The sequence below is a fragment of the Chrysochloris asiatica genome, unplaced genomic scaffold, assembly GCF_000296735.1.
Source record: "Chrysochloris asiatica unplaced genomic scaffold, ChrAsi1.0 scaffold00046, whole genome shotgun sequence".
NCBI classification, from domain to species: Eukaryota; Metazoa; Chordata; class Mammalia; order Afrosoricida; family Chrysochloridae; genus Chrysochloris; species Chrysochloris asiatica.
The window spans coordinates 19032132-19059739 of NW_006408564.1; positions in this window are offsets into that span (position 1 = coordinate 19032132).

A 27608-nucleotide genomic window follows, 5' to 3' on the forward strand; every position below is an offset into this window, starting at 1 on the left:
GTTTTCAAAGGAAGAAAAATAGTGCAGATAAGGGTTTAGTTTCCTGAAGAGAATGTAGATGCCATTTAATTGCTTTCAAGTGGCGGATATAATTTCAGAGGCAGTTTCTTTGTTCCTCTACTTGACGGTTTGGCTTTCTGGTGGTGTGCTTAACATTTTAAAGAAAATCTATCTTCTTAAACAAGTAATATGTGTTCACCACAAACTACTATGAAATCATCTCTAGAGAACATAAGGCAAGAGGTGAAACAGAACTGAGTTCTGACACTCAGAAATTTAAAATTCTGCAAATAATAATGGAGCAATAGGATTTCCTGATATTTTTCTTACTCAAATTCTAGCTCTAGAAGCAATGGCATTTTTTCAACTTCAATGTCACATTTGTCAGTTGGGACCTAATCACAGCATTTTAAGGCTATCATCTTTTTAAAATTGTGTGAAAAGGGTTCTGAAATCTGCAGGGCCAAGGTGTCACACTGGGCCAGGGGAAGCGTCATAGTCTTCCTCATGTCTTCCTACCCATCCACCTGTGACTATTGTTTCAAGTTCCACCTTCTTGCTTCAAGTCCAGATGAAGACACTCTTGGCTTCTTTGAGACACGTTAGAAATTCCTTTAAGTTTATCCAGGATTCTGCCATCCAGGGATATCCAGTATTGCCGAATGCCACACCTACATCCCATTGAAATGAAAATGTCTGTGCACTTTCTCTATATAAAGTATTGGTGGCACTGTAGGATAAACATTGTACAGGTAAACTAAGCTCAAGGTCAGCAATTCAAGACCACCAACTGCACCTTGGGAGAAGGATGAAGCTTTCTGTTCCTTTAAAGATTTGCAGCCTTGGAAACCCTATATTGAGTTGCTATGATTTGAAACCCACTTGATAGTGCTTACAAACAAGAGCAACTTTATATACAAAGATCAGTGACTTTTCAACCAACAACCCCAACTTGGTCAGCTGCTATGAAAACACCAACCTTGATTAGAAACTTGTGGCTCTAGTCACCAGCAACTTCATTCTCTAGCCTTCCACCCAGTCCTGGAAATGAATGTACAAAACCAGGTTAAATACAGGCAATAATTGCTTAATGTCCGCGTGATGTTTTGTGAACTAGGGCATGATATTATTTGCATACATATCAAAGTAACCCCTGTGCTTGCGCTCTGGCTCTCCGTTAGCTCCCAGAGCCTCAGGGTTTACAAGCTTGACCTTGCGGTTGACTGTCTCTGGATGCGAGCACTCTTCCACCAGCCTCAGGGAGCCTGATGGGAATCCGAAGCCTGGAGAGCAGAGAAGATCAACAGCAGCTACAACTCAGCATCTCCTGCAGGCACCAACCTGCAGGATGGCAGGGCAGGGCACATGCCAGCAGCACCCATGAGGTTCAAACTGCAGCTGTTGTGGCATGCGAACTCAATTTCACCTCACCTCCTGACACCCTTCCAAGCAAGGCCCTCCACCCTGCCACATGGACATATATGTGGACTGATATTGCCCCATGAACACTATGTGATGCCTACCTGTGTAAGGATCTTATCAAAAGAGGTTTGCAGCTAGGGAGAGGATTTTACTCCTGATGTCTCACCATCTTTATTAATAGCACTCTTTTCATCCTCAACTATATTTCAATGATAAAGTTTCTGTTCACCAGTTTTAGAAGAGTCACCATCATGGAGATTACTGCATTTTGCCCACAAATATTTGTTTAAAAGAGACCCCCAAATACTAAGGTAAGTAAAAAAGTAGTGCCACAAAATCATAGAAATGAATTAAGCAAAATATCAAAATATAAAGTTACTGTTCCTTAACATATCTTATAGCTTCTCAAAATGATGTTTTCATCTCTCAAACCCTTCCCCTGGCACACACCTTTCCTAATTTTAAACCATTTGGTGTTCCCTTATTCTGTTTGAACCACTTGCCTCTTGGCCTAGGTCCAGGTTCCTCACAAGCACAATTAAGTGTTCCAGAATACTCATACTTCACTATGTTGTCCATAGCTTTTCATGATCCACACAATCAAAGGCTTTGGTGTAGTCAATAAAGCACAAGCAAACACCTTTCTAGTATACTCTGCATTCAGCCAAGATCCATCAGACATCAGCAATGATACCCCTCATTCCATGGCTTTTTCTGAAACACTGTCAATGTATGGTTGCAGCCGTTTCTGTATTACCTTTAGTAAAACTTTACTCGCATGGGATATCAATGATAATGTCTGATGATTTCCACATTCTGTTTGGTCACCTCTCTTTGGAATGGGCACAAATATGGATCTCTTACAGTCAGTTGGCCAGGTGGTTGTCTTCCACATTTCTTGGCATAGATGACTGAGTGCCTCAAGTGCTGCTTCACTTTCTTGAAAGATTTCAATTTGCATTCCATCTATTCTCAATGCCTTGTTCTTTGCCAGTGACTTCAATGCAAATCTGCTGCACATGACCTCTTTAAAGTGTTGACGAGCAAAGATGTCAGTTTGAGGACTAAGGTGCTCCTGGCACAAGCCATGCCATTTTCAGTAACTTCATATGCATGCGAAAGTTGGATAGTGAATAAGGTAGACCATAGAAGAATTGATGCATTTGAGTTGTGGTGTTGGAGGAGATATTGAAAGTACTATGGACTGCCAAGAGAACAAATAGGTCTGTATTGGAAGTAGTACAGCCAGGATGATCCTTGGAAGCCAGATGGCTAGACTTTATCTTTCATACTTTGGACACATTGTCAGGAGGGACCAGTCACTAGAGAATGATACCATGTTTGGTAAAGTGGAATGTCAGAGAAAAGGAGAAAGATCCCCAAGAAGATGGATTGGCACAGTGGCAGCATCAATGGGCTCAAACATAGCAACGGTTGTGAGGTGGTCCCAAGATCAGGCAGTGTTTCATTTTGTTATACAAAGGGTTGCTATGAGTCAGTACTGACACAAGGGCACTTGAATTCCCCAAATAATTCTGCATGCTTTGATTTACATCACATACAATATGACAAGTTCGACTCAAATTAGATTCCTTTTCAAATTTCTTTGAGTTTGAGGAACAAAAAGAATTATGAAGGGACAAGATTAGTGTTGTAGGAAGGATGGGTAAGGTTTTCCAACCAAATTCTCATAGGACAGCCCTTTCTATCACTGAAGAAGAATCAGAAGGGCATTGTCATGATGGAAAAAAATTCCTTGTCATAACATCCTGGCCTTTTTCTCACCAATGCCATTTTTAATTTTCTTAAAACTTCTTTTAGAAAAGTCCCCATGATCATCCTGTGCAATTTGAGACCATCTATCTAGAGTACCCCTTTGAGGTCTTCTCAGAGAAACAGTCACCGTACCATCAGAGCTGACTTCTATACTGTGAATTTAACTGGCTCAGTAGATCACTTTGAACCTGTTTTTGAAAGCACCCTAATTAAACTTAGACAAGTACATTACTGAGAGAACTTGTCTGCAGGTATCCACTGATTGCAGAGGCATGCTATACATGTTTTGTTTGGAACAAACCAATGCAGGTATAAATTAGAACGTTAGTAGCAATACTTTTTGACTTACCCTCATATAGTGGCATGCGGAATTCAGAGATTTCTTTCTCTCTTATTTAATGGTTTGGTGATAAGCCATTCAGGATGACAGGGGCTTTTCTTGACAGGGTAATCCAGGGACCCAAATTCCTTCCAGAGAAAGAATTGCCCCATGCTCACAGAAAGTGAAGGAGTATGAAAGAGTAAGAGCATATGCAAAGACTAAAGTCCACAAATCAGAAGCAGTCCAGATCATTTCTACTCATATTGCTATTGTAAAAAACCTAGTTATGTGACTATTAGTGTCTTAGCTTAACTTCTTTTGGAAGCAAAGCTTGTGTCAAAAGCTTAGGTAGTATTTTGTTAGGGAATGCAATGTCAAGAAGCAAAAGTGAGGGGAAACTGGAAAGTAGCAAGGAAGGAGGAAAAACAAATACAAGGGTGTATTTCGGAATTGTTCAGCTCTTTTTAAATTTTGGGGATAAAGAGTTAGTGTTAAGACTGTGGCTTGGTCTAGGTTATGCCTAAGACTTTGTTTAGTGTTAGTACTACAGTTAAGAAAAGGGATAGTGTTAAAGGTAGGGATTGGGCTAAGGTTTCACCTGATTTAGGGTTACAGTTAAGTTTCATTTTATTAATTTTTAAAAATTTAGTTTTTACTTGAAATCTACTTTATTTTTTTGGAAGTTCTGTAACTATATTATTCTCTCTTTATATTTGTTATTGGTGTTGTTGCAAACTGTTGCAAAATCTCTGAATCCTTATTTTCATTCTTGTAGGTTTGTTTTACTTTGAATACTTTGATATATGGGTTGAGTACTGGGGATATTATCGTGTACGTCAATCTCACATTGTTGCTATTATTGGGTCTCTGTCCAAAGATCTCCTTTTAGTAATTTTGGTAAGATTGATCTGAGTTTTACAAATTCTTTTAATTATCTGGAAATGTCCTAATTTCACTGTCATATGAGATGGAATTTTTCTGAGTATATGATTCTTGGTTGGCAATTCTTTCGCTTTCAGCATTTGTCATATACCAGCCCACTGTCTTCTTGCCTGCATGCTCTCTGCCGAGGAATCACAACTTAGTCTTATTAGCTCTCCTTGGTAGGTAACATTTTGTATGTGCTGAGCTGTTCTCAGGATTCTTTCCTTGTCTTTAGTTTTAAAAAATTTTATTATAATATGTCTTGGTGATTTCCTGTTTGGAGTTCATTCAACTTCTTGAATGCATGTCTTCTCATCTTTAATCAAGTTAGGAAAGTTTTCTTCCAACAACTCTTGGACAATTTTCTCTATGGTTTTCTTCATCTCTTCCTATTCCAGAATTCCAACCACACTTAAAGTTTTCCTCTTAATAGTGCCCCACATAAATCTTAGGCTTTATTACATTTTTTGTGGTTGTTGTTGTTGTTCTTCTTTTTCCTTGTTGTTCCTTTAGCAGAAGAACACTGAGAGATTTGCTTTCAAGCTTATTAGTTTGACTTCTCTTTGATTCAATTCTACTTCTTTACTCTATCAAGGTATTATCTATTTCTAAAGACTCATGATTAATCTGATTCTCTGACTGCTCTTTTTGTATGGTTACAATTTTTCATATATTCTGTAATTTGTTCCTGTAGTATTTTCCAGAATTTTTCTACAGTTTTGGCTGTGTCTTCTTTGATTTCATCTGAAGTTTTCTTGATTGTTCTCTCAAGACACTGAAGAAACCGAAATAACATTCTTTTAAATTCCTTATCAAATAGTTCCTATTAGTCATTCAGTTTGCTGTGTTGTGGTGGTTTGCATGTTGCTGTGATTCTGGAATCTATGTTACCAGTATTTTAACTATCAGCAGGGTCACCTATGGTGGACAGGTTTCAGCTGAGCTTCCAGACGAAGAAAGAGAGATGGACTGTTTCCAAATAATTAGTCACTGAAAGCCTTATGAATAGTAGTGGCACACTGTCAGCACCAGACTACTGAATATTGAAACATGATGAAGAACACCAGACAGAATACTGTCAGATATACAACTGGAAGGTGAGCCCATTAGGTTGGTAGGAATTCAAACCATGATTGGGGAAAACCTGTCTCCACAAAGTACAGTTGAACATGATGATGTGGATGGAGTAAAACTTTTGGGACCTTCATTTGCTGCTGGGGCACAACTTAAATTGAGGAGCAATAGCTGTACCATCCATTAATAATAGGAACATGGAATGTAGAAACATGAGTAAGGAAAATTGGAAGCTTTCAAAAATAAAATACAACACATAAACATCAATATCCTAGGCATTAGTGAGCTGAAATGGATTGTCACTGGCCATTTTGAATTTGACAATCACATGGTTTACTATACCAGGAATTACAAATTGAAGAAGAATGGCATCACATTCATCATCAAAAAGAACATTTCAAAAATCTATCTTGAAGTATAATACTGTCTGTAATAGGATAATATTCATAGGCCTACAAGGAAGACCAGTTAATACCACTATTATTCAAATTTATGTGCCAACTACTAAAGCCAGTAATGATAAAATTGAAGAATTCTACCAACTTCTTCACTCTGAAATTCATCAAACATGTAATCAAGATATATTGATAATGAATAGTGATTGGAATGCTAAGGTTGGAACAAAGGAGCGGTTCAGTAATTGGAAAATATGGCCATGGTGATAGAAACAATGAGGGAGATCGCATGATAGAGTTTTCAAGACCAATGACTTTTTCAGAGTCTTGGCATGCTGCTATGGGTTAATGTGTTGGAATGCAAACTTAATGTTTGAAGCTCACCAGCTGCTCTATGGAAACTCTATACAGGGTTAATATAAGTTGCAATGGACTCAAAGAGCACTTAACAACTACAACAACAACAATGACTTCTTTGCAAATAACTTTTTAAACAACATAAAAGATGATTATACACATGGACCTTAGTAGATGGACTGAACAGAAACCAAACTCACAGCATCTTGGAAAGATACAATGAAACACCTCCATATCATAAGCCCAAACAAGGCCAGGGACAGACTGTGGAACAGACCATCAATTTCTCATATGCAAGTTCAGATTGAAGGGGAAGGAAACTAAAACATGCCCCTGAGAGTCAAAATATGACCTTAAACATATCCCACTTGAATTTAGAGGTCAACTCAAGAACAGACTAGATACATTACACATTAATGACCAACGACCAGAAGAGAGGTGGGATGACATGAAGAGCATCATACAGGCAGAAAGCAAAAGGCCATTAAAAAGATAAGAAAGAAGGAAAAGACCAAAATGCTGTCAGAAAAGACCACGAAACTTGCAATCCAGTATAGAGACGCTAAAGCTAATGGAAGAAATGACAAGGTAAAGAGCTGAATAGAAACTTTCAAAGGGCAGCTTGAGAAGACAAAGTCAAATATTATAATCAAATGTGCGAAGACCTGGAGTTAGAAACCCAAATGGGAAAAATATACCCAGCCTTTCTCAAGCTGAGGGAACTGAAGAAAAAATTTAAGCTTCAATTTGAAACAATGACGGATTCTATGGGCAAAATATTGAATGATGCAGAAAGCATCAAAAGAAATTGGATGGAATACATAGAGTCACTGTACCAAAAAGAAATGGTTGATGTTCTACCGTTTCAAAAGTTAGCATATGCTCAAGAGCAATAGATACTGAAGGAGAAAGTCCAAGGTGCATTGAAGGCATTGGCAAAGAACAAGGGCAGGAATTGATGGAATATAAATTGAAATCTTTCAACAAACTTATATAGAAATGAAGGCACACACTTAATGTAGACCAAGAAATTTGGAAGACAGCTACCTGGCCCTCTGATACAAGAGATTCACATTTCTGCTCATTCCAAAGAGAGATTGCCCAGCTGAATTTGGAAATCATCAGATTATATCATTAATAATGTACACAAGTAAAATTTTGCTAAAGATAATTTTAAAACTGCTGCAATAGTACCTTGATAGATAATTGCCAGAGGATCAAGCTTGATCAAGACAAGGACATGGAAAGAGGGATATCATTGCTGACATAACATATGTCTTGACTGAAAGCAGAGAATATCAGAAAGATGTTTACCTGTGCTTTACTGACTATGCAGAGGCTTTTGATAATGTGCATGACAAGCTATGGACAACACTGCAGAGAATGAGCATTCCAGAACGCATAATTGGGCTCAAGGCAGTTATTCAAACAGAACAATGTAACACTGAATGGTTTAAAATTAGGAAAAGTGTGTGTCAGGGTTGTATTCTTTCATCATATTTATTCAATTTATAAGCTGAGAAAATAATATGACAAGGATTTTAGAAAGAAGAATGTGACATCAGGATTGGAAGAAGACTCATTTTCTTTCTTCCTTTCTTCTTCTGTGTACTCATCTAACAGTTTTAGAATCCAGTTCTATAGTGTTCAGTTCCATGAGTTTTGACCAATGCATACAGTTGCATAATCACCACCATTATAAAGAACAGTATCAAAATTCCCCTTTTGTCCATTTGTAGTCAACCATTCCTCTCACACAATTTCTAACAAACATTCCTACTCTGTGGTTTTGCCTATTCAGAATGCCATACAAATGGAATCAAAGGGTATATACTGTTTTGATTCTGCATTCTTTCATTTAACATAATACATTTGATGTTGTGTATCTTAATCCTTTTTATTATTTCTGATTAGTACTCCATAGTATGGATATAGCACAGTGTACTGCTCCATTCATCCATTGAAAGGCATTTGACTGGTTTCTTGTTTTGGACATTTATGAATAAAGATGCTAAATATATCCACAGATAGATACTTGTATGAAGAGGTTTCCATTTCTCTTATAAATTGCAGATATTAATATATCCATTTCTCTTATAAAGGTAGATATTAATATCCATATAATATGAATGATAAAAGTGGGTCTCAGGGCAGTTAAGTAACTAATATGATGTTACACAGCTAGTTGATAGTGAAAACTGGATTTGAACCCAGTAGTCTTAAGTTGGTGTGAAAAAGCACATAGACCAATGGTTAAAATACTTAACAGTGAGTCATAATACACACACACACAACCACAAAATACAATGAAATCTGAAGCATGCCTAGCCTTTATTTCTTTCCTCAGATGACACTTAAAGTCTCTAGGGTGGATCTAGAATTCTGTCTTAAAGAATGCGCAAGCTTAACTAGACAAGATAGTAGAAGGGCTAGAATGTATCATGAGAACAGTGACTTTGTTAGTTTCATTATCTACTGCATCCCAAGCACCTGAACCAGCATCTTGAACTTAGTAGGCACTAAATCTTTGTTGAATTCATGAATGAATTTCAGGCCAAGGCCACAGTACATGTTAGGACAGGGCACCTGGTTTGAAGGCACTGAATCCCCCTATCCTTGGTTTATGGCCTCAACATAAGGTGCAAAAGACACTTGCCAGATGCTTGTTGTGGAGAGGCCTTTGCAGAAATCTTGACGTGATTTTTCAATTCCCGGCTGTCCAGTAGCCACACCCTTTATCAAGGCCCAGGTGTCAAGAGTCCTTATCTCTTATAAGCCCCAGTCAACAAGCCAGGGTGAGCTGCCCTGATTTGCAAACAAACAAAAAGGAGATGTGAAAACTTGGGAGAAGGCTTGTCTTCCAGGGTTCTGCCAACTCCTTGAATGTAATGGATTCTGTTCCTTGTCTCTAAGGCACCAGCACAAGTTCTGGCCAAAAAGGCCAAAAGTACACTGAGTGGCAGGTCCCAAGAGAGAAGAGGAGGAAACAAGCTATTGTTTGAGCAAGTGAACAAAAAGTGGCCTCAGTCAACTGCAGTGGGTGTCAAGAACACAGGTGGGGAGGCTGATGTTTTCTCTTTTTTAAATTATTACAAAAGTAATTCTTGCTATTATAGAAAAGTTGAAACCACTATAAATTAAAAGAAGAATCTACAATGATCTCAATCCCAACATTGAAAGAGTAGCAGTTAACATGTTTCATGTTTTATAAACACATAAACAGATACATAAACATATACGATGAGATGATACTTGTAGTTTGCCTTTTTTCATATAACAAAATAATTAGGAATATTTTACACATCATTAGCTATTTGTCTACTAATTCATTTTAAATATCTACATATCGTTCGAAAATTGATTCAACCACGTCGGTCTACAATTATTTGTAAACAGTTTTACTGTTTAATATTATTGATTATGGGGTAGTTTAGAGAGAATGGGCTTTTTAGTGGTAGTTCTGAGTTCAAGTCCCAGCTGTAGCACTTTCTGATTCTATGACTAGAACATTCATGATGTTTTCTCACCAGTAAAGTAAGGGCGATAATAGTGGCTACTACTAGGTCTCTTATGAATGACACACAGGAAGTACTTGGCAAGGCACCTAGCACACAGGAAACCCTCCCTACACATTGTTGTTGCTGGGTACCATTGAGTCAGTAGCGACCCTATGCACAACAGGATGAAACACTATCCAGTCTTGCGCAGTCCTCACAGTTAGATTTGAGCCCCTTGTTTATTGCCACAACGTCAACCGGTCTCATTTGGGGGCTTCCTCTTATTTGCTGACCCTCCACTTTATCAAGTATGATGTCCTTTTCCAGGGACAGGTCCTTCTTCCTGACAACATGTCCAAAAGATGAGAGATGACCATTCTGGCTGTATTTCTTTGAAGACAGATTTGTTTATTCTTCTGGCAGTCTATAGTGTTTTCAATATTCTTCTCCAATACCATAATTTAAAGGCATCACATTCTTCTCTGGTCTTCCTTATTCATTGTCCAATTTCCACATGAATATGAGACCATTGGAAATACCATGGCTTTGGTTGGGTGCACCTTAGTCCTCAAACTGATATCTTTGCTCTTGAACATTTTAAAGAAATGTTTTGCAGCACATTTTGTCTAATACATCATTTGATGTATTGGATTCTGCTTCCATGAGTGTTGATTGTAGAGCCAAGAAAAATGACGTATTTGACAACTTCAATCTTTTCTTTGTCATAACGTTATTTATTCGTCCAGGTGTGAAGATTTTTGTAAGTTTTTTTTTAACATTGAGGGCAAATCCATACTGAAGGCTGCAGTGTTTGATAGTCACCAGTAAGTATTTTAAGCTCTCTTTGCTTTCAACAAGCAAAGTTGTATCATCTCTGTATCACAGGCTGTGAATAAGTCTTCCTCCCATCCTAATGCAAGATTCTTCTTCATATAATCCAGTTTCTAAGATTACTTGTTCAGCATACAAATTGAGTAAGTATGGTGAAAGAATACAACTCAGGCACATTTCTTTTCTGATTTTAAACCATTTCAGTATTCCCTTATTCCGCTGGAAATACTGTCTGCTGGTCTATGTACAAGTACCATATAAACACAATTAAGTGGTCTGAATTACGTATTCTTCTCAATGTCATCCATAGTTTGTCATGATCTACACAGTTGAAAGCTTTTATATAGTCAATAAACCACAACAAGCATCTTTCTGGTGTTCTCTGTTTTAGCTAAGATCTATCTGATGTTAGCAATGATATCATTCAGTCCATGTCCTCTTCTGAATCTGCTTTGAATTTCTGGCAGTTCTCTGTCAATGTACTGTTCTAACCATTTTTTAATTGTCTTCAGCAACATTTTACTTGTGTGTGATATTAATGATATTGTTTGATGATTTCCACATTCTGTTGGGTCACCTCACTGTACAATGGGCATAAATATGGACTTCTTCCCATCGGTTGGTCCGGTAGCCATCTTGCTAATTTCTTGGCATAGGTGAGTGAGTGCTTCCAGTTCTGCATCAGTGTATGGAAAGATTTCTATTGGCATTCTGTCAAGGGCTGGAATCTTCTTTTTCACCCATGCCTTCAGCCCAGCTTGGACTTCTTCCTTTAGGGCAGCTTGAATGACTTCCTTCAGTACCATTGGCTCTTGATCATATGCTACCTCTTGAAATGGCTGAACATCAACCATTTCTTTTTGGTACTGTGACGACTCTGTATATTTCTTCTATTTTCTTTTGGTGCTTTCTACATCATTTAATACTTTGCCCCTAGAATCCTTCAATATAGTAAGTCAAGGTTTGAATTTTTTCTTCGGTTCTTTCAACTTAAGAAATGCTGAGCATATTTTTCCCTTTCCATTTTCTAACTCCTCACCTTTGTACATTTTATTATAATTACCTGACTTAGTCTTCTGGATCTCAATCATACACATTATAGGTAATGTCTATCATCAGTGATAGGTAATGAGTATGATCTGGAACATGTACATTAGTTGTTATTATTAAGTGCCAGGGAATCAGTTCTGACTCATAGTGACCCTGAATAGGGTTTCTGAGGCTTTTGAAATGTATGTAGGAACAGGAAGCCTCATTTGTCTCCTGCAGATTGACTGATAGGCTCAAACCGCCGAATTTGTGGCTCACCGTAAAGTGCTTCTCCTATGGAACCGGTGTGCTCTCCTCATACACATTGCCTATCATTATTAGCATAGAAATAGAAATAATGCAGAGACACAAAAAATAGAAAAATCACTTAACAATCCTATAACCAGAGACAGTCTATGTAAATTGTTTCATACCTATAACCAAAAATTTCACTAAGTAATATATCACAAAGGAGCTGGTAGCGTAGTGATTTCAAGTTGGAATGCTAATCTCACAGTCAGCAGTTTAAGACTATCAGTGGTTCCATGGGAGAAAGATGGGGCATCCTACTCCCATAAAGATTTATAGCCTTGGAAACCCCATACAGGGTGGCTATGAGTTGGAACTGACTCCATGGCACATAACCACCACCACCATAATCAATATATCACAGGTTTCTGTATTTGTCAATTAATGTAGTTCTATAAGAGCCCTGGGGGCACTGTAGGATAAGCACTGGGCTACTAACCACAAAGTCAGTAGTTCAAACCCACCAGCTCTTCCATGGTAGAAAGATGAGGTTTTCTACTCTCATAAAAGATGTACAATCTTAGAAACTACATAGAGTCACTATAATAAGCAATCTACTTGAAACATCTAACAATATCATACCTTGTTACATATATACCACTGGTGTGGTAGTATGGGTTAATGTGTCAGGCTGCACAGTCATTTGAACCACAAAGTTGGTGGTTCAAGCTCACCAGCTGACCCTCAGAAACCTTATAGAGGGTCACTATGGGTTGGAACTGACTTGATGACACTTAACAACAATAACACACAATACTAGAGCTCTGGTAGCATAGTGATTACGAGTTGCGCTACTAATCTCAGGGTCAACAGTTTGAAACCACCAGTCATTCAGCAGAAGAAAGATGAGGTTTTCTGCTCTTATAAAGGTTTATAGGCTCAAAAACCCTGTGCAGGGTCGCTGTAAGTCATAACCAACTCCACGGCACATCACCATCAGTGCATCATACACCGCTGCAGTATAATGTACTGGACAGTACATTAGTTTGAACAAGGTCAGCAGTTCAAACTCAACAGCCACTCTTCGGAAGCCCTATGAAGAGTAGCTATGATTTGAAACCGACTCGAAGGCACTTAACAACAAGAACGTACAGCACTTATCTCTCTGTCTGTTGTACTGTGGTGACTCTTATGTTGCTGTCATGCTAGAAGTTGTGCCGTTGGTTATTTCAAATGGGTCACCCATCATGGGCAGGTTTCAGCTAAGTTTCCTGATTAAGAAAGACTAGGAAGAAAGAATTTCTAGTGTGGCATCGTAGGATCTGCACTGGACTATGAATCAAATGGTCGGCAGTTCAAATCCACCAGCTGCTCCTCGGAAACCATATACAGGGTTGCTACAAGTAGGAATTGACTCAACAGTACTTGACAAACAGGAAGAAATTGCTGGCAATCTATTTTGAAGATTAGCCATTGGAAATCCTATGGGTCACAGCAGAATGTTGTCTGGTATAGACTGGAAGATGGGTCCTCCTAGATTGAAAGGGACTTCAAATATACAGTGTCCATAGCAATGGATTCAGATACACTGACTGGGAATATGCTGTAGGATTGGGCAACACTTCATTTCCTTGTCCATAGAATAGCTATGAGCCAAAGCTGGCTCAGCAATGCCTGGTAGCAACAACATCGTTTTTAATGGCTGCTGAACATTCCATTGGGGCGAACATGCCAGGATTTATTATTGAAGGAGAAGAAAATAGTCAGGCTCAGTAGAACACACATCCGACAGTACATGCCTGGCCAAGTCCTCATTTTGCACTTTTCCAAAAGTCAGCTAATGAGAATCTTGCCACAAACTCAGCTCTGCAGAACTATGTCCCAATTTCCGAACTGGAGCTGACCTTGATTGTTCCAGGATTTTGCCCTTCACCTGCATACTCTGCTGTTGGCTCTCAGAAGAATGAAAATGGGAAGCAGTGAAACTCCTCTGGCTGCTAATGCTGACTCAGCGAGCTGGGGAATCAGTGAGAGTTCACAGCGGTTTGGCAGTGCTGGCCAGCACAGGGCTCCGCCTCCGCTGAGGTTCACAGCCTCCTGGGGCCGAGAAGTGGGGTGGGCTTGTTTACACTGCTTCCCAGACCAAACAGCTGGGGAAACTATAACCCCTTTAATTTTGCCCTGCTGTCTAAGAGACATTTGATTATACCACACATGGAAGAAGTCCCTTTTCCTTTGTTTTCCACTCTTTTTATTTTCTTCTATTTCCCTCCTCCTTTCAATCTCATCTTTGGGTTTTTTCCTTCCTTTCGGAGAGAGAGAGAGTATGTATGTGTGCCCTTATTTTCCATCTTCCATAACAAAGTACTTATTGGGGGGAAAGTTAACAAAGACATAAATCTTTTCAGAGGCAGAAAGATATTCTCTCTCTCTCTCTCTGCCAGAGATATATGTGTGGTTGAAAGAACTAGTGAAGTAAATGGGCTAAAGGCTTCTCTCTTCTTCAGGCAAAATGTTCATGGAAAGCACTGAAAGGGCTGAACCTCATGGTGACCTTAGCAAATACATTTTTGGGAGGAGAATTGGAATTTGGGTTTTAGCCATGTTCACGCCTCCCTACTATGTCCCAGCCCCACCATTTGGATAGTTTAATTTTCCAGTCAAAGGAAAGGAAGGAAAACTAAAAACAGAGTGGCCAACAGCCCCAGCCTTAGATGGCCAGCCAATCTGACAAATGGCAGTTCCGCAACCCCCTCTGAGTAATGGTTATGCATGTTACACTAAATAAAGATCTGTAGCCCCAGACAGTCCACTCATGGTGACCCAAGCGTGTCCAAGTACAACTGTGCTCCACGGTGTTTTCAATGACTGGTTGTTACAAGTAAAGCCTTTCTACTGAGGTGGCTATCGGTGAATTAGAATCACCAATCTTTCAGTTAGCAGCTAGGTGCTTAAGCATTTATGCTACTAGCAACTAGAGCAAACCTTTCAGGAGTATCTATCCATCAATCCCTATTTATTTATTAGGAAGACAGTTGTTGTTGTTGTCAGGAAGACAGTAAGGAGCAGTAATTAAAAGCATGAATTCAAATACTAATATTTATACTTGTTAGCAAAATGGCAAAAGCTCTCAGCTCCCAACCGAAAGCTCAGCATTTCAAACCCACTACTTGCTCCACTAAGAAGCTCTGGTAGTGTAGCGGTTACAAATCATACTGCAAACCTTAAGGTCAGCAGTTCGAAACTACCAGACACTCCGCGGGAGAAAGATGAGGCTTTCTGCTCCCATAAAGATTTACAGCCTCGGAAACCCTGTACTGGGTCGCTGTGGGTTGGAACTGACTCGACGACACTTAACAACAGCTGTTTCACTGAAGAAGAGGTCTTGTGCTCTGGTCCGTGAAGATGACAACACGGAAAACCCTATGGAGCAGTTCTACTCTGTCCTACATGGTCACTAGGAGAAGGAATCGACTTAATGGTACATAGCAGCAACTATATTTTTGCACCATGTGTCTTCCACAGCATGAAACACCCTCTGTAAGTTTCCTTTAGCCATCACTAACAATGGGCATAACAATGGCAGCTGTGTGTGTACAAGGCTTACCACAGTGCTTGCTCTATCTGTGTTCACTCAATGGCAGTTATTATTAATAATTCACTTAGCTGTGAATCCAACTCATCAAATTATCATCTAGACCACACTTTCCACAAGGAAAAGAACACATCTGTTTATCAAATGCTCTTGTGGAATGAACGTATATGATGTCTGCAATGTTTTACTGATCTATCAAAAACAAATCACCGAAAGAGGAAATAAAGGCAGGTCAGCATGACTAGAGCCTTTGCTTGCTCCCAGCCTATTCTCACTGAGGTCCCTTCCTAAATGTTCAGAAAAGCATGTATTTAATAATCAATTTCAGAATGCTAGATCCATTGCCTTCTACACTCTACAATGCACATTTTTCTCATTTTTGAAAACTTGGATAACATATCCCTGTCTCCAGTCCCCTGGCCTTGCTCCCAGTCTCTGATTTCTCAAAGATTGCTGACAGGGGTTTTGTAATCACATCTGTAAGGTTTTTTTCTGTGTTCTAGAACTTAATGCAACTTGAACTCATGAAGAATCTAGTTCCCCTTTCATTATCTCTTGTGCTATCTCAGGCTTCAGTTCACTCTTTAAAAACATACTTTTTAAAAGAAGCATATTAGAAGTAATAACATGTTCACGGTTGAACATTTAGAGAACTTGTGTTTCCTGATTCAAGATACTGCCTTCTAGTACATAGAAAATGAAGCACACACATACATGGTCTGTTGGGTAAATAAACGGTGAATGTATTTCCATGTAATTAGATATCTTTATATAACCCTTATTTTTTGAAGATTAGCATAGACTTTCAGCATAATAATGTGAGAGTATTTTTACTAATGAGTCCTGGTGTGGCACTGTGCAATAATGTACTGGACCGGAAAGTTCCTTAGAACTGAAAGGTTGATGGATCAAATTCACCAGATGCTCCTTGGAAACCCTATACAGGGTCACTGTGAGTTGGAAACGACTCAAAGGCACTTAAAAACAAATTTTTACTGAGCCCAGTCCTTTTGGTTGAGTATTTGGGCTTTTGAGCTATTTGCTATCATCAATTTTACAGTCACTATGGTATGGAGTCCTGGTGTGGTGCTGTGGGCTAATGCGTCAGACTGCAGTCATTTGAACTACAAGGTCGGTGGTTCAAGCTCACCAGCTTCTCCTTGGAAACCCTATACAGGGTCACTATGGGTCGGGATCGACTCAACAGCACTTAACAACAAAAATGGTGTGGCAGCAGTTCGAAACTACCACCTATTCTGCGGGAGAAAGATGAGGCTTTCTGCTCCTGTAAAGATTTGCAGCCTCAGAAACCCTGTGCAGGGTCACTATGAGTCGGAACTGACTGTACAGTACTTAACAACAACAACAACAACAACATGGTGTGGCACTGTGGGTTAATGCACTGGACTGCAAAGTTGGTTTGAGCCACAAGGTTGATGGCTCAAGCTCACCAGATCCTATACAGAGTCACTATGGGTTGAAACCAACTCAATGACACTTAACACCACCAACAACCTTGTTAACAGAGTCCTGGTGTGATGCTGTAGGATACGCATTGGACCACAAGGTCGATTTGAACTGCAAGGTCGGTGGTTCTGACGAGCTGCTCCTCAGAAATCCTATGCAGGGTTGATATGAGTCAGAACTGACTCCATGGCACAGAACAAAAACAATGCTTTGTTAAAGAGGAGCACAGTAATTCTGTAGGATAAGCACCGGACTGTGAACCACAAGGTTGGCAGTTCAAGCCCACCAGCTGCTCTGTGGGAGGATGACAAGGCTTTCTGTTTCTACAAAGATTTACAGCCTTGGAAACCCTATACAGGGTCACTATATGTTCAAACCGACTAGATGGCACTTAACAACAACAATTTTGTTAAAGGTGTCCTGGTGTAGCACTATATAAGCAATGAACTAACTGCTAACTGCAAGGTCAGTGGTTCAAACTCACCAGCTGCTCCTCAAAAACTTATACAGGGTCACTATGAGTTGGCACTTAACAACAACAACTTTATTAAAAGATTAAAGAGTTGCTGATAGTCTTCATAAGGAAGGCCAGAGGCAGGAAATTTCAGTTACAGAAGCTGCGTCCTGACATCTGGCTTCCATGGCTGACCCCAGGCAAAGCATCCCATTTTTCTGGGACTCAGTTTTCCTACTGAAAATTCTCTTCTGCTACAGCAGAGTGACAGAAAACACTATTGTTAATTTAGATGTGACAGTGAATATAATTCTTGTAGCATAGTGGTTACGAATCGGGCTGCGAACCCTAAGGTCAGCGGTTCGAAACTACCAGCCGCTCCGTGGGAGAAAGATGAGGCTTTCTACTCCCGTAAGGATTTACACCCTCGGAAACCCTGTACAGGGTCGCTATGGGTCGGAACCGACTCGACGGCACTTAACAACAACAACAACAAGCTCCTAGGAAGTGCTACTGTTGTTATTATTTTTGTCATGAGATCTTATAGGGTTCAAAGTCTGTGCATTGTAAAATAAAGCCATCTTTAGAAGTGAGTGGTTCCCTTAATTTCAAATGTTATGTTTTTGAATTCAGTGCTAATTGGGTGAACTCCAATCTTGTACTGGAAATAATATTAGCATGAGGATTTATATGGAAACATTTATAATGTACCAGCAGTTCTGTTCTTGAGACATATACCTTCCTAAATATCATCACAGTATTCCAAGTAGTAAGTAGTTCCCTGAGTGGAACAAATGATTAAGCACTCAGCTACTAATGAGAAGGTTGGTGGTTTGAACCCACTCAAAGGTGCCTAGAAAGACAGTCCTAGCAAGCAATTTCTGAAAGGTCACAGCCTTGATAAACTTGTAGCGCTGTTGTTTCTGTACATAGGAGGTTGCTGTCCGAATGGACAGGAGTGGAAACTGCAAACAGATGTTACTAAACATTCCTCCCCCAGCAGTCTCTGCTTCTCAACTGGGTTTGCTATTGCATTGCCATGGCCACATGGAACTCACAGCTATGGGGTTTACTTGGGAACTTGACTGGTTCCAATGCAGGATCAGAAAATACTCAAGATACAGGTGTTTGTTTGGGAAGGACAAAGCCTTATCTCCGCCTTGCCCACAGTTAGGCCTCTCTGTAACCATTGGTACCTTGTTCTGGCCTCTGTCCAGCTTAGACATTGTCACGAAATTCTTTTTAGCATTACTGATAAATAAATACCCAAAGGGCACTTAGCTCTGTAAGCCTCACCCCAAAGGCTCTCAGGTATAGTTTCTGTGGGGCAGCAAGCCTAGCTCCCAAATTAAGTGCCTGGAAGTGTCCTATTATTCAAATGAGCTAAACTTGCTCCATAGGCCAGGAAATCCAGCCCTCTGCCTATTGATTTTGCTGTTGCTGCAGCTCTGATGTCGCAGCTCTGGAATCTCAGAATCCAAAGGATGTACCCCCTATCCTGGATCTACTTCCTTGATAGCAGAAAGGGTTGCAGCTGGAATCTCATGGGTAGAGGTCAGCATCACTGACATCTCACACTATACAGGACATCCCCACAACCAAGAATTAACCAACCCAAAATGTGACATGGTTGAGAAATCCTGGGTTAGGTGTAGGACATTTAAAAACTTTGTCAGTAGCCTTCACATCAAGGATCAATCTTATCCCATTTGTATGTTCCATCCATATATAGGATTAACAGGGATAGACAACTTAAATATCGGCTACCTAAAATGGGGTGGTGGTGCAGGGGAGCAATAAAGGCACAAAGTGACTGGCTTACAAGTTTTCAAGAGGGACTGTAGTTTCACAGTGTGTGGGGGAAGGTAAAATCCCCACTAAATAGTGTTCATCTTGTCAGGTCTGGTGAAAGGAGATGGGGATAAAATTCTTACAATTCAATAGTGAATAATTGTTATCATGACTAACTGCAATAGTCACAACTAGAAACATAAAAGTTTTGTAACAAAAAGGGGGGAGAAGTTAATCTTACAGTCCAGGGACAGAAGACCCTAGGACCATCAAGGGAGAAGAACATGAACAGAATGTGTGACCCAATCCAGAGAAGCAGTGACACCAGAGATGGAGGCAGAGAAAAGGACATGGAGAGAGAGAGCAGCTGAGGACTATAGATTTATGCAAAGAGAGGGACTGAGTGCTGGTGGGCAGGAGGCAGGCTTGCAGAATGTGCCCTTTCATTATTTAAATGATTATATATTCCTGAGTGTTTTTGTGTACATTAAAAAAAAAAACACAAAAAAAAAACAGAGGGAATAGAGGCAAATACTGTTGAATGATGATACAAGGATATTGTAATCATTGCAATGAAATGAAATACGATAGGAAGAATGTAAAACCAATGTTCTCCCATTTAAGCTATCACTTAACTCACAATAAAAACTTAGAAACAAAACAAAAACTTGCCAGTGACAAATTGAAAAAAAAAAAAGGATATGAATCTAATAAATTATTGTTGTCGAGTCAATTCTGACCCATAGTGACCCTGTATAGGGTTTCCAAGGAGCAGCTGGTGAGCTTGAACCTCCGACCTTGCAGTTCAAACAGCTTTGCAGTCTGGCATGTTAACCCAAAGTGCCACACTAGGACTCCTAATAAATTAGTGTCGTTAGGTGCTATCAAGTCAGTTCCAACTCATAGTGACCCTGTTCCTACGCCATCCTGACAATTGTTACATTGTTGTTGCTGTTGTTAAGTGCTGTTGAGTCGATTCTGACACATAGCAACCCTGTATAGGGTTTCCAAGGAGCAGCTTACATTAATGAATAGTAAATCTAATAAACAGTAGCACAATGTTACCCGTATTACATGCTTAGGAAATACATAAACACTGCAATAAATATTAGACTTTGCTTTAAGAAGGATCTAGAATTGGCTTGTGGAAGTGGATTTCAGAGGGGTGAAAGCTTATGAGTTATTGTGATGTCGTGGATGGAGTTTTATCTGAAGTTGGACATAAAATTGTCACGTCAGTTGTGAATTAGTGTGGTGCAGAGCATACAGGTTGAATTGAAATCAGTGGTGGATGTTTGATGTTCGCGGCCTTTATGCCTGTCTATTCTGCAAGTTGGAACTAACTCAGTGGCAGTGGGTTTATTCTGGTTGATTCAGCTGGATGCACTTGCTGCATGCCCCTGATGTTTCTCCAGAAAGAAATCACACCTAAATAAATATGAAATTCAGTTATGCTGAAAGTAGTCCTTAATATATCAAAGGGATTAGAACAAACACTTTCTTTCAAAACAAGTTTCATAGCAGAACTACTTAATTGCACAGAACTGACTTTTGCTGTTGCTGTTGTTAAGTGCTACTGAGTCAATTCTGACTCATAGCAATCCTGTATAGGGTTTCCAAGGAGCGGCTAGTGAGCTTGAACTACTGACCTTGCAGTTCAAACTGACTTTGCAGTCCAGCACATTAACCCACAGTACCACACCAGGACCAGAATTGACTTGAATATAACTCATTCACAGCAGCAATGATTCTAGAAAATGCAACAGACTTCACTGTCAGTCTTTTAAACCATGTTGCTGTTGCTGCTATGTGCAGTTGGAATCAATTTTGACTCATAGTCACCCTATCAGACAGACTTTTTAGGAGTCCTGGTATGTCGCTGCGGGTTAATGCACTGGACTGCAATATTAGTTTGAAGTGCAAGGTTGGTGGTTCAAGCTCACCACCTTGACCCTTGGAAACCCTATACAGGGTCTCTATGGGTCGGGACCACCTGGACATCACTTTATACCAACAATTTTACAAAAGATCTGTTCTCCCATGTTTACATGGTTACAAAAGTCCTCTCTCCCATGGCATCAAAAGTAATTTTGAGCTACCAACCCTTCATTTAACAGCCAAGTGCTTAACAACTGCATCACCAGGTCTTTTTTTAAAAAAAAATCCATAAAATTATCAACAGGAAAAATTCACAGAAATAACTAGGGCCCTATTTAAATAAAACTCTTTCACATGCCTTTTCACAAGACTTTTCCATGACCTGACAAATGGCCCTTACTATTTATAACAAAGTCTATTTAAAGCCCTGTATAATGCTGAAATATTTAATAGTGAAATTATATGATTTGCTTCAAAATAACCTTCGTGGGGACAGTAAGCAAACAAGATTGGCTATAAGTTGATAAATGAAACTAAGAAACGGGAACCTAAGGACTTGATTATAATCTTTTCCCAAAAAGAAAAAGAAATTCTTAATGGAAAACAACATCTATAAGCAGTGCATTTGCCAATAGGTTCACAAAAATATTGATTTTTAAATGGTGACACTGCTGTTTTTGAACACAGGGTTTATGTGTAAATATTTAATGAAATGTTAAGTGCCGTCGAGTCGGTTCCGACTCATAGCGACACTGTACAGGGGTTCCGAGACTTTAAATCTCTGCAGAAGTAAAACGCCTCATCTTTCTCCTGCAGAGCAGATAGTGGGCTCAAACTGCGGACCTTGTGGTCCACAGTCCAGCACTTATTCTATGGAGTACCATTCTCTGTTTAATGAAATTCTGTTGTTGTTAAGCACTGTCAAGTCGGTATCGACTCACAGCCACCCTGTATAGGGTTTCTCAGGAGCAGCTGGTGAGCTTGAACTGCCAACCCTGAGGTTCAGAGCAACCTTGTAGTCCAGTGCATTAACCCACAGCACCACACCAGGAAGTAGCAAGATAAAACATGAGATAAATGCAGAATGCATTGCAAATGCTTGTTTTCTACAAGCCCCAAAGGATCATTTATTGTGCATAGAACATGATGACTAGTCAAATCAAGCGTCAAGAGGTGAAAATTAATACTCATAGTAAGGCAGTGACCAGGGTGAAATACTTGAAGTGATGTTTTGCAGAGCTGAGACTATAAGAGACAATTCTAGTGTGGCACTATAGGATAAGCACTAGACTACTAGCCACAAGGTTGGCAGTTCAAACCCACCAGTTACTTCTTGGAGACCCCATACAGAGTTGCTATGAGTTGGAAGCCACTAGCCAATACTTAACAAAAACAACAACAGGGTAGCATGGTGTTAAGATGGAGGTAGGCATTAGAATCTGACCTCACTGAGGAAGCTTGGTTTCACCAAATGACCTTGAGTAAATTAATCTAATCACGCTAATAAATTGTTTCCCTTCAAGTTTGTGAAAACTCGTTTTCCTTGCCATTGAAGAATAAAAGTTAAATGGAACAATGAAATGGATGCCTCTTATATTACAGACAGTAAGCAGAAGAGGCTTGGTAAACTTCTGACTCACTGATTGGAAGATTGATTGAAAACACTATTCTCCCTCAGAGAAAAACATGAATCTGTAAAGTTACAAAAAAATTTTGCATAGAGTGTCAGGATGTTGATTCCTTAACACCAATTCAGGGCCTTGGATTCAGAATCCTAGCATCAGAGATGACACCAACCTTTACCCTAAAAGCCAAGGTGTAGAGACAGGCTGAAAATGTTCCTGTCTCTGCAGCTGTCCCTCCTGATCTATTTCACTAGGCTGGACTGTTTTCTTCCATTCTACAAATTCTACCCCATTCTTCATTCTACTCCTCTTTCAGGAAGCCTTTCTCAGCTAGGGCTATCTACAGACATCTACCCTGAACTCACACTAACTCTTATCAGGGCCATTATTTGGGCTCTTAGTCATAGGCTCTCTTTGTAAGCTTATCTCTGAATGCCTGTATCTGCTGTGTACGTGCGGGCATGTGCACGTGTGTGTGTCCTATCTAACTAGATGGCAAGTAACTTGAGAGCAAGATTGTTTATCATACTTCTCAAGAGTTTCCCCCACCACCGTGCAAAAAACTAACAAACAAACAGATATGTGACCTGAAGGTATGCACGCATGGAATAGTTAATGAATGTATGCATGAATCTCTGTTTTTCTTTCCTTACACCTTCTGCTAGTACTTTGAGTTTAAGACACTCTGAACTTACTGTCTGGAGCACCTTTTCCTCACACACTCACTAGCAAACTCCTATTCATGTTTGAAATGTAGCCCTGAGTCCTCAGGGAAGTACTTCATTCCCCTTGTCTGCCCCGCCCTGCCTACCTTCTTCTTCCTGATTCTATCAGCCTCTGGAATACCCATGATGTACACACATCCAGCACATTGACTAGCAAGGATCCCCCATGTGTGACATGCTCACTGCTGTTGGTTTGTGAGGTGAAGGTATGTGGTACACAGATGAACACGTTTACTTGCATTTGTTTTATCGTGCATTTGGAACAATGTATCAATACATTAGACACATGTTTTCAACAAAAACAGGTTGTTGTGGTTTGCCATGGAGTTGTTGTTGTTATGTGCCGTGGAGTTGGTTCCGACTCACAGCGATCCTGTACAGGGTTTCCGAGGTTGTAAATCTTTACGGGGGTAGAAAGCCTCATCTTTCTTTCACGGAACAGCTGGTGGTTTCGAACTGCTGACCGTGAGACTGGCATCCCCATTCATAACCATTATGCTACCAGACCTCCTTAAAAACAGAAACAGATTCGGATGAGGCAAAAGCTAAATGGCTGAGTCTGGCTGCTAACTTCAAGGTCAACAGTTCGAAATTACCAGCTGTTAGGCTTTCTGTTTCCATAAACATTTACAGCCTCAGAAACCCAATGCAGGGATGCTGTGAGTCTGAATTGACTCCACAGCACACAGCCAAGGAACCCTTGGAGGCGCTAATAGTTAACTCTTTCAGTTGCTAATTGAAAGGAGGTTTGACATGACTCAGACATGACTCAGAAGAAAGACCTGGTGAGCTACTTTCAAAACAAAACCACCACTGCAAATTCTGTTCTACTCTGACACACATGGGGTTGCCATCGGTCAGAGTCAACTTGACAATAACTTGCTTTTACTGGTAAATTAGTAAAAAAAATTCCAAATCAGAAACCTTGAAATCCAGTAGGTTTTTAAAAAAAACTAGTAAGTACGCTATCAATGTACCACTGTACAATAATTATATGGATGGCTATAAATGTAAATCTTGACATCAATTTATTTTTGTACAGACATTTCAGATAGATTTAAAATATAATTAAGTACATTGTTAGAAAATGCTCAGATAACTACATAATCTGAAAGAATAAGATGGTATATCATGGGATGCTATAAACTTTAAGACAAAATTTATTAAGTAATTAAAATGGAGTTTTAGTTTGATAATTAAAAGAAAAAAAAACTAGACCTTTGGATTCTAAATTAACATGTGAAGACATAGATGTAGATGTTGATAAAGATGTTGATGTTCTACATATATTTCTATACCCACTCTATAGCATCTATTTTTATTTCTACATCTGTATCTCCATCTAATCTTTCCATTGTTGCTGTTGTTGTTGTTAAGTGCCGTCGAGTCGATTCTGACCCATAGTGACCCTGTGTAGGGTTTCCAAGGAGCAGCTGGTGAGCTTGAACCACTGACCTTGCAGTTCAAACAACTTTGCAGTCTGACGCATTAGCCCACAGCGCCACACCAGGACTCCATTGTTTCTAGGTGCCATCAAATCAGTTCCAACTTATAGTGACCCTATGTATGTACACCATCCTCAAAGTCATTAATGTTTGGGCCCATTGTTTTTGCCACTGTGTCAATCCATCTTGTTTAGGGTCTTTCTCCTTTTTGCTGACCCTCCGCCCTAGCAAGCATGATGTACTTCTCCAGGAATTTATTCTTCCAAAGTGCAAGAGATAAAGTATCATCATCGTAGGGTCTAATGATCACATCTCAGGATCATTCTGGTTGTAATTCTCCCAAGACAGATTTGTTCCTTCTTCTGGTAGTCCAGGATATATTCAATATTCTTCACCAGCACCATCATTCCAATGAATCAATTCTTCTTTGGTCTCCCTTACTCATTGTTCAAGTCTCAAATGTATACGAGACAACTGAAAATACCATGGTTTGTGTCAGGCTCACCTTGGTTCTCAATTGGCATCTTTGCTCTTTAACACTTTAAAAAGTGTTTTTGCAGCAGATTTGCCTAATGCAAAACAGCGTTTGATTTTTTTTTTTTTTCACCACTGCTTCCATTGTGGTGAGTATTGATTATGGATCTAAGCAAAATGAAATCTTTGCCGACTTCAACCTTTTCTCCACTTATCAATATGAAATGGAACACATAAATTTTGCCCATAGAATCCTTCAACATTGCAAATCAAGGCTTGAATTCTTCCTTCACTTCTCTCAGCTTGAAAAACGCCAAGTGTATTTTTTCCCTTTTGGTTTTTTTTTTTTAACACTGCTGCTTTTATGAGCATTGATGGGGAATCCAAGTAAATGGAAATCTTTGACAACTTCAATCTTTTTTCCATTTATCTATATATCTCTGTTGTTGCTGTTTTTAAGTGTTGTTAAGTCAGATCTGACTCATCGTGACCCTGTGTAGGGTTTCTGAGGAGCAGCTGGTGAGTTGGAATTGCTGATCTTGCAGTTAGCAGTCCAGTGCTTATCCTACAGCACCACACCAAGACTTATATCTCTTTGTGTAATATTATTCCATTAGAGAAAAACACAAAGCTTTTCTTTGTTCTTGTTGTTGGGTTTTTTTCAGTCATTGCTATGATTTCTTCTACTGAAACACAAACAACGAAAGGTACAATTTGAATGATGAGTATTACCTACTACTGGAATCCTGATGTGGCGCTGTGGGTTAGTGAGCTAGACTGCAAAGCCATTTGAACTGCAAGGTGGGTGGTCCAAACTCACCAGCTGCTCCTTGGAAACTCTATACAGGGTCGCTATAGGTCGGAATTGACTCGACAACAATTAACAACAACAACAACAATTAACTACTACTACTAGGTCAGTTCTAAGGAGCTCTGATAGCGTAGTGGTTACTAATTGGGCTGCGAACCTTAAGGTCAGCAGTTCAAAACTACCAGCGGCTCCACGGGAGAAAGATGAGGCTTTCTGCTCCCATAAAGATTTACAGCCTTGGGAATCCTGAACAGGGTCGCTATGGGTTGGAACTGACTCGACGGCAATTAACAACAACAACAACACTAGGTCAATTCTAGTAGGTAATACTCATCATTAAAATTGTACATTTAGTTCTAAGGAGCTCTGGTAGCATAGTGGTTACAAATTGGGCTGCTAACCTCAGGGTCAGCAGTTTGAAACTACCAGCCGTTCCACAGGAGAAAGATGAGGCTTTCTGCTCCCATAAAGATTTACAACCTTGGAAACCCTGTGCAGGGTCGCTATGGGTCAGAACCAACTCCACGCACTTAACCACCACCACTACTAGGTCAGTTCTAACTCCTAGTGACCTAAAGGACAGAATAGAACTGTTCCATAGGATTCCAAGGCTATAAATCTTTACAGGAGCAGACAGATTCGTCTTTCTCCCATGGAGCAGCTGGTGGCTTCCAATTCCGATCTTGCAATTAGCAGTTCAACACATACCCCAATACACCAGGGCTCCTTAGATGAGTATTGTTGTTGTTACGTGCCGTCGAGTCGGTTCCGACCCATAGCGACCCTGTATTTCCGAGGGTGTAAATCCTTACGGGAGTAGAAAGCCTCATCTTTCTCCCGCGGAGCAACTGGTAGTTTCGAACCGCTGACCTTTAGGTTCGCAGCCCGATTCGTAACCACTACGCTACCAGAGCTCCTTTAGATTAGACAACTGCAAATGGAATATCCCCTTCATACTCCCTCGGGGCTCTTTGTCCTTCGCCTTATCATTTTCTGAGCATCATACAGATGGAGTTCTGGTATGGCACCATAGGATAAGCACTAGATAGTTAGCTACAAGGTTGGCACAACAAACCCCACCAGTTGCTCCTCAGAAACCCTATATGATGTTGCTACGAGTCAGAACTGACTTGACAGACCTTAACAACAACATACAGATGGAGTCCTGATGTGGTGCTGCAATCTAAGTACTGGTCTATTAACTGCAAGATCAACAGTTCAAACCCACTAACCACTCCAGGGAAACCCTATGTAGGGTTGCTGTGAGTTGGAACCGACTCAATGGGAACTTAACAATGACATACAGACATCGTTTTCCATCTGTTTATTGATGTGGCACCAAAATACTGTCTTTAGCTGGGACTCATCACCAACAGCTCATCTGCACTTGAATGCTCCAGCCTCCTCCAAACAAAATACACCTGCTTCCTATCTCATTACCCAATGTTCTCCATTTATGACAATAGT